Here is an 8,675-nt window from a genome sequence, read left to right on the forward strand (position 1 = left end):
TACTATACGCGACCGTTACACTTGCCGTTTGTGTGAACTAGGATAGGTGGTTTAGTTTTTAAAGCTTAGTTGCGATTTATGTTTATTATTTATATTTATTTTCGCACATCAAGTTTTTGGCGCCGCTAACCGGGGACACGGTCTGAGGCGATTAGAGAACGACCCAAGTTTGGAGACTTACCCGTTTTTTTTATTTGCTTATTTGTTTTTATTTTAATTTTAGGCTAGTTAATTTTAGTTTTTCTTTTTAGTCGTATGCGCCATACCCGCTCACAAGGACCGCCGAAGCTTGAACCGTCTGACAACACCGAGAAAGTCCAGCCCGAGAGAGAGCGTTCTGTTTCACCGACATGTTCTTCTTCTTCTTCTTCTTCTTCCGTTTATTCTAGGATAGGAACATGGCTGACCCACCACCTAGGAGAGTAGTATCTGACTATGGTAGGCCGACCCCGAATCCTCATTCTAGCATTACCTTACCGGACGGTGCCGCCGCTGGCAATTGGTCTATTCCTGCCCACGTCATGCAACTCATCAAGACCACACTTCAATTCCAAGGGCTAGAGAGTAAAGATCCTTCAAACCACATCGACATGTTTGTTCAAATCCGCGAAACATTCAATATCGGCAACATGAACGATGAAGCCATCTATCTCCGTCTTTTTCCCTTCTCACTTGCCGGAAAAGCCTACAAATGGCTGAAGTCACTACCTGCTGGATCCATCACCACTTGGGCGGGCCTTCAAGAGAAATTCATGACCAAATTCTTTCCGCCATCTAAATCCGCTCGACTCAATGAGGAGATTTGTTCCTTCCGTATGAGGTACGATGAGTCTTTCGGGGAAGTTTGGGAAAGATTCAAGGACCTCCTTCTTAGTTGTCCTCATCATGGTTTAGATAAGTGGATGCTCATCGAGAAATTCTACAATGGAGCCACACAGCACGCGAGAGAGATGTTGAACCAAACTGCTAATGGGAACCTCCTCAACAACAAAGACCTTGATGAGTGCGTCGTCCTTTTTGATGATCTAGCGGCGAGCTACGAGGGGCACAGGGGCATAAATTCTTCCATTTAATCGAGAGGAGTACTTCAGGTCGATTCGAGCACTAGCATGCAGGCGCAGATTAATGTTTTAAACAAACTTGTTAGAGATCTTACTGTTAAGAGCGTCGCGAAGTGTGAGGTTTGCCGAGGGAGTCACGATACCATTGACTTTCCTGCTAAGCCGGGTAGCAATCAAGAGGAGGTTGACTCGTCAACAACCACCTGAGATATCAAAACCCCGCCTTCGGTGGGAACACTGGCTGGAGAAATCAGAATAACTATCAAGGGGGACAAGCCAGTGGCTACCAAGCCCAATACCAAACCAGCGTCGAGAGATGATGTGAGAAAATATATCTATGAAAACTAAGACTAACAACTAAGCTTTAAATTAACACGGAATATCCTAAATTAAGTTCACACAACCGGCAAGTGTACCGATTGTATGTAGTAAAGAATAAGGAAGTCCGAGTATCGAACACAAAGACACGTGAGGTGGCTCAGATTACTAACCCTACTCAAGTCTTTCCTAAATAATATATTTGTTTAACTTATATATCTAACCTAACTTAACTTAACTAACGGTGAAACTAAACGAAACTAATTGGAAACTTAACGAGATTTAACGATAATAAGAAATAGAATCACCTAGGTAAGATGACTTAACGGGTATAGGATGACTCAGGTGCTAACAAGTGTTTGAAACCAGCGTCAAAAGATGAACTAAGATAGATGTAATCAAGGCAACTGGGTCCCTACGGTCAGTTTTACCATAAAACTCTAACAACGTCTATTTAGCTTTTAATTTACGGTTGTTTATTTACGTACCCTAATGATTTATTACATGGTCTGTATCAAAATCACAATCCTCACTAAGGCTCGAGCTAATTACAAACCTAGGAAGAGAGGGGTAATTCAATATTAAGGATAAAATAACTCAACTTACAAACTAACCTAGTCGATAGCTAGAAAACCGCACGTGGTCTCGCAACGGGTAACTAAATCAACTAAAGCAGAGAGATAAGCTAACCACTAAGGTTTTGGTACAAATCAAAGAGGATGATCCTACTGACCTAAATGATTCAAGAAACATAAACCCTAATGGCACGCGTCTACCACAATCAATCAACACACTCAGTATTAACCGAACTAGCAATTAACAACTACATGAAACAAATTCATGTAATAATCAACTACTCGGGGCTTATGCAACCTAAAATACATCTAATGGTAGCAAGGTTCATGCAATAATATCACAAATTATGAGCTTTACAATAACTAAACAATCAAACACGAAATCAGCACCCGAAAAGTGATAAATCAACCGTTAAACATCAAACCTAGGCGATTCAAACAAATTTAGCAAACCATAATGAATGAACAGTAGATAATAATGATAATTAAGCTCAAAGTATTCATTACAAACTGATTGATATTGTTTCAAATTATAAAACTAAAAAACGAACTCACAAACGTTAAAACAAGCAAAACCGACAACCGATTGATGAAACTCCGATCCGGAAGCTCCTCCTCCTCGGTATTTTGACTTTTAGCAGATGTGATGGATGGAAAGATGATTAAAAATCGTTCATAGGGTATAAACACTTTATATATATGTTTAAACACCTATTTCCTAATATAAAATAGGTTAAAACAAGCCCACAAAGCCCGCTAGAAGACATAATAGTCGTTTTTATGATTTTTGGTTGTTCTTGGCAGCCTTGGGACATGTTGGAATCCACCACATGCTTCTTGAATGGTATGACCTGGTCGTGTAGCTCATCCATGCCATTTCTGACGTTTTTTTGACTTCCAGCTCGTTTATCTTCGTACGCGTGTATCGGCTTCATCCGAGCTCCGTTTTAGCTGATTCTTTCTCCAATTAACTCGTTTTCTCGCTCTCTTCAACATGGGACATATCACATACACAAACGTGTAAATTCACGCAAGAAATATTGATATTTGTTAACGTTTAAGCACAAAATAACATAAAAACTATTAGGAAAACATGTGTGTTTTACACCACATCAAGAGAATCTATTTGGGCATGGGATTTTAGGTCAGGAGAGTTCGGAACAAGTGGGGAGATAGGAGAGGAAAACCTCATTGGAGGAGATGATGGATGAGCTTCTGAAGCGAGATGAGAGGAACTGAGTGACAAATGAGGCAAAATTTGCGGAACACGATGCTATGCTGAAGGACCAAGTCACTTCTATAGCTAATCTCGAGAGTCATGTCGGAGAGATCACCAGCCAATTATCCGAGAGAGCACCAGGTTCACTACCGAGTAACACCGAGAAAAATCTGATAGGGTTCGCCAAAGCAGTGACTACTAGGAGTGGTGCAAGAAGAGAAAGAGAGGCTAATCCTTCGAGAGTTGTTACACCTGTGGTCGATGAAGAGGAGCAGGTGGACGAGGAGATCCAGATGGAGCCTCCTTCGGCCGAGGCACACCAGGAGACTATTCCAGTGAGTACGAAGCCGGCCGATATACCTTCATTATCATCATTAAACCCACATCTGAGAGTCTATAAATCCAAATTTCCTTATCCTGGGAGACTCTTATCGGACAGAGACGAGGAGCAAAACTCCAAGTTCCTTGAACTTCTCAAGAAGCTTCACCTGAACATTCCTTTCCTAGAGGCGCTCACTCAAATCGCCAAATATGCCAAATTCATCAAGGACATTCTTTCCACTAAGGAGGAGCTAGATGAGGTCTCTTCTATTCCGTTGAGGCTGGGTGCTCTACAGTGTTGCAGAGCAAGTTGCCTGAAATGATGGCCGATCCTGGGAGTTTCACGATTCCCTGTATCTTAGGCGACGATACAGTTCGACATGCTTTGGCCGACCTTGGGGCTATCATCAACCTTATGTCGTATCCTGTTTTCAGTAAGTTGGGTCTTGGCGAACCGAGGCCAACCTGAATGAGTATCCAGCTTACTGATCATTTCGTGAAATACCCGTAAGGGGTGGTCGAGAACATGCTCGTTCGTATCGACAAGTTCATCTTCCCAGTGGACTTTGTCATTTTGGATATGAATGAGGATGATAGTATCCCGCTCATTTTAGGTCGACCATTTATTGCCACCACACAAGCGTTGATCGACGTCCGTGAGGACAAAATGATTCTAAGAGTTGGGGATGATAACGTCACCTTTGACGTAAGACAGTCACTTAAGCACCCCAAGTCGGTGGATGACTCCCTTTATTTCGTTGACACCATCGTATCGCATGTGCGTGAGTTTGTCACTGACTTCTGTGGAGGACCTACCTTGGACCCACAAATTCTTTATAGGGAGATTTCAGAGGTCGAGATGGTTGCCATGACCGCTCAACCGTTGATGGATGACACCGTGTCACCACCCCTAGATTCAGAATCAGCTGTTGAGATTGTGCGAGACGATCTGAGGGACCGACCTTTCGTTGAGAGCCCTCTTCCTTCCTTAGAACTTAAGGATCTACCCGATCATTTGGAGTATGCATTTCTGGACGAAGACATGAAGCTACCCGTCATCATCGTGTCTGCCTTGACGAAGGTCGAGAAATTGAAGTTGTTGTAGGTGCTGAAAGCGCATAAGGAGGTGGTAGCATGGAAGATTATCGACATCAAGGAGGCGGTAGCATGGAAGATTATCGACATCAAAGGGATTAATCCCTTGTTCTGCACTCATAAGATCCTTATGGAGGATAATTTCAAATCCGTCGTTTAGCCTCAAGGAGGCTTGAGGCTTAATCCAAAAATGCTAGGGGCCGTTAAGAAAGAAATTATCAAACTCCTTGATGCGGGAATTATTTTTCCCATTTTTGATAGCGCCTGAGTGAGTCCGGTCCAAGTGGTTCCTAAGAAGGGTGGCATGACTGTCGTCACCAATGAAAGGAACGAGCTTATTCCCACTAGGACCGTGACCGGTTGGAGAGTCTGCATCGACTACCGCAGACTGAACGATGCCACTAGGAAAGATCACTTTCCTCTGCCCTTCATTGATCAGATGCTAGAGCGTTTGGCGGGTCAGCAGTACTACTGTTTTCTGGATGGTTTCTCCGGGTATTTCCAAATCCCAATCTCTCCCGATGATCAGGAGAAAACCACATTCACCTGCCCGTACGACACGTTTGCCTATAAACGCATGCCCTTTGGACTCTGTAACGCTCCAACGATGTATGGTGGCGATCTTTCACGACATGATCGAGGATTCCACGGAGGTTTTCATGGAAGATTTTTCTGTCTTCAGTAATTCTTTCGATCATTGTCTCTCCAACATTGATAGGATGATGGCTTGTTGCGTCGACACCAACCTAGTCCTAACTGGGAGAAGTGTCACTTCATGGTACGCGAGCGCATCGTTCTAGGACATAGAATCTTGAGTGCGGGGATCGAGGTTGATTGAGCTAAAATTGAAACCATTTCTAATCTTCCACCGCCCATTTCTGTGAGATCCATCCATAGATTCCTAGGTCATCCAGGATTTTACCGCCAGTTCATTAAAGATTTCTCGAAAATTTCGAGACCGATGACTAAGCTACTAGAGAAAGACGCTCTATTTGTCTTCTCTGAACAGTGTATTGAGGCGTTTGATCTATTAAAAGACAAACTCGTTAATGCCCCAATCATGATTGCTCCCGACTGGTCTATGCCATTCGAATTGATATGCGACGCGAACGACTATGCTGTAGGAGCAGTGCTTGGACAACGGAAGGAGAAGCACTTCCACCCGATCTACTACGCGAGCCAGACCTTAAACAATGCTAAGAATAATTACACTACCACCGAGAAAGAGTTGTTAGTTGTGGTGTTTGCATTTGATAAGTTTAGGTCCTATCTTGCTTTGTCTAAAACAGTCGTCTACACGGATCATGCTGCCATTTGTTATCTTTTCAGCAAGCAAGACGCTAAACCTCATCTCATCCAATGAATCCTGCTGCTTCACGAGTTTGATATCAAAATATGTGATACAAAAGGGGCTGAGAATGTAGCATCCGATCACTTGTCACGTCTTGAGAGAGCCGAGATTAGAGATGCTGGGGTCAACATCAATGTACTTTTCCCGATAGAGAATCTCATGTTTGTTAGAGCCCAGGATGACGCCTACTCGTGGTTTGCCGATATCGCGAACTTTCTCATCGATGGTTCCCTCCCTAAGAGGATGTCTCACCAGCAAAAGAAGAAATTCTTTGTTCGTAAAGTTCTACATCTGGGATGACCCGTTTCTTTTTCTTATAGGTGCTGATCAGCTGGTGAGGAGATACGTGGATGTTGAAGAGGGGTGGCGAATTTTGAGCCACTGTCATGAGCGACCGACAAGAGGTCACCATGGTGCTGTTCTTACTGCTAAAAAGGTCTTCGATTCATGATTCTATTGGCCTTCGATTTTCAAAGATACTCATGCGCTCATTAAAAGCTGTGACCGATGCCAGTGCATCGGTAACATCTCATCCCGAAATGAGATGCCACAAAATGCTATTCAGGTTTGCGAGGGTTTTGAAATTTGGGGTATTGATTTTATGAGTCCCTTCCCGTCATCTAGAGGGTACAAGTACATACTTGTGGCAGTTGATTACGTATCCATGTGGGTCGAGGCCAGAGCAAGGGCCCACTAACGACACCCAAGTTGTAGTGAAATTTTTGAAAAACTTTTCTCTCGTTTTGGTGTACCGAAAGACTTGATCAACGATCGAGGTACTCACTTCTGCAACGCGCAGATGGAGACGGCGTTGCAACGCTATGGGGTCACCCATCGGCTTGCGATTGCCTACCACCTACAGACTAGTGGACAGGTGGAGGTGAGTAACCGGGGCATTAAACGCATTCTTGAGAAGACGGTTGGGCTAAATCGTAAGGATTGGTCTGACTAGCTAGATGATGCTTTGTGGGCTTTCCGTACAGCGTACAAAACTTCGACCGGTTCCATACCATTTCGGATGATTTATGGGAAAGCCTGCTATCTTCTTGTTGAGTTGGAGCACCGAGCTTCTTGGGCGCTTTAAACAGTTAACCTTGATCTTTTGACTGCTGGAGTTAATCATTTCCATCAGATACATGAGTTAGAGGAACTCAACAATCATGCGTATGCACACTCGTATAATTATAAGCTGAAGACCAAAGAGATGCATGATAGGAAGTTGAGAGGTGATTAACAGTTCAAGTGTGGGGACGCCGTACTCTTGTTTAATTCCCGACTTAAGTTGCATCTGGGAAAGTTGCGTTCTCAGTGGTATGAACCTTACACAGTTAAGGAAGTCTTCCCGTATGGAGCGATAGAAATTGAAGACAAAAATGGGAGTTTCAAAGTTAATGGTCACCGTCTGAAGCACTACATTGGTGAGAATGCAAGCATGGAAGAAGGCGAGGTTTTATGCCTTACAATATCTTTGGGTTAGACGTGAGAGAGGGGTCAGGCTGAGGACCTGTTAAACCAAGCGCTCTCGGGAGGCATCCCGAGTTTTTTTTATATCTTTTTATTTTTTTTAAGGATCCTCCCAATTGAAGACTCTCGTACGCAATCTCCATTTGAGCATCTGATTTTGATGGTATTCTATTTGTCTTTTCATTTATAAAAAAAATACAAAAACATGTTTATTAATTATCTTTGTTTTAGTTGTGTACGCCGAAATATGCGAGCGATTTTGCTCAGTACAGGTTATATCTTTTAGCATGATAGCCCTGGATGGTGTTTTGGATCTATTCTCCCGAGATTGCGGCCTTGAATGAAATGCTATACGGCCGTTGATCACATATTATGAAGACATGCACATGGACCAGGGGAGTAATACGTTCTTTTATTTTATTATTTGCTTTTGTTTCTAGTTATTTTTTATTTTTATTTTTATTTCTTTTTCTAATGCTCATCTAGGACGATTCGTCGTTCTAAGTGTGGGGATGGATTTTATTTTACTTATAGAAAAAAATTACTTTAAAAAAAGAATAACATTTTTGCACTATTTCGCTGAAAATTATGTCGGCTACTCAAGTTTGAGGGACATATAGTTGTATATGTTTGGTCATGTTATCTACTTGTAGACATACGGGATAACCATTAACCCGAAAATAAAAATGACTGGGGCGACTGTTGTGTGTTTTGTTTTTTCGCTGAAAATTATGTCGGCTACTTAAGTTCGAGGGACATATACTTGTATATGTTTGGTCCTGTTATCTATATGTAGACATACGTGATAGCCATTAACCCGAAAACTAAAAGTGACTGGGGCGACTGAATTTGAAAGAAAAAAAATAATAAAAAAAAAGTTTTTAAAAAAAATGTTTCAAAAAAAAAATGTCCCTTGAAATTTGTTTTTCTTCTACGTGAAGCAGGAAATGATATTATTACCATTGTGTTAACAAGCTCTCAGAACTATTGAAAAATATAATAATAATGAAAGAAGAGATGATTTGCATATCTGATTTGAGATGTGTCGGTAGGCCCCACTAGCTTTGATAGTCCTCTTTAGCAAATTTTATATAACTAATAATTTGAAAAACGGTGAAACCGAATTTCGATGCTTAGGTAGGATTACCATAATCCAATAACTTTGAGATGGTATGACTTAAATGCACTCAAACCAGCACACCACCACAATGTCCATCTTTTAAGAGTTTAGAAAACAATTATATTTATTTAGGTGCAAAAAAAAAATTGCA

The 8,675-nt window shown here is 42.0% G+C and overlaps 1 non-coding gene across 1 annotated transcript; it reads right to left on the minus strand.

Moving 5' to 3' along the window:
- Positions 1–785: 785 nt before the first annotated feature.
- Positions 786–892, minus strand: LOC143529927 (small nucleolar RNA R71). Its single transcript, XR_013134756.1, has one exon. It is a non-coding gene; the product is annotated as a small nucleolar RNA R71 (small nucleolar RNA).
- Positions 893–8,675: the final 7,783 nt, after the last annotated feature.

Source organism: Bidens hawaiensis, unplaced genomic scaffold (genome assembly GCF_021521415.1).
Source record: "Bidens hawaiensis isolate Kalapana, Puna unplaced genomic scaffold, B.hawaiensis_p1.1 tig00008762_1, whole genome shotgun sequence".
In the NCBI taxonomy this organism is placed as follows: domain Eukaryota; kingdom Viridiplantae; phylum Streptophyta; class Magnoliopsida; order Asterales; family Asteraceae; genus Bidens; species Bidens hawaiensis.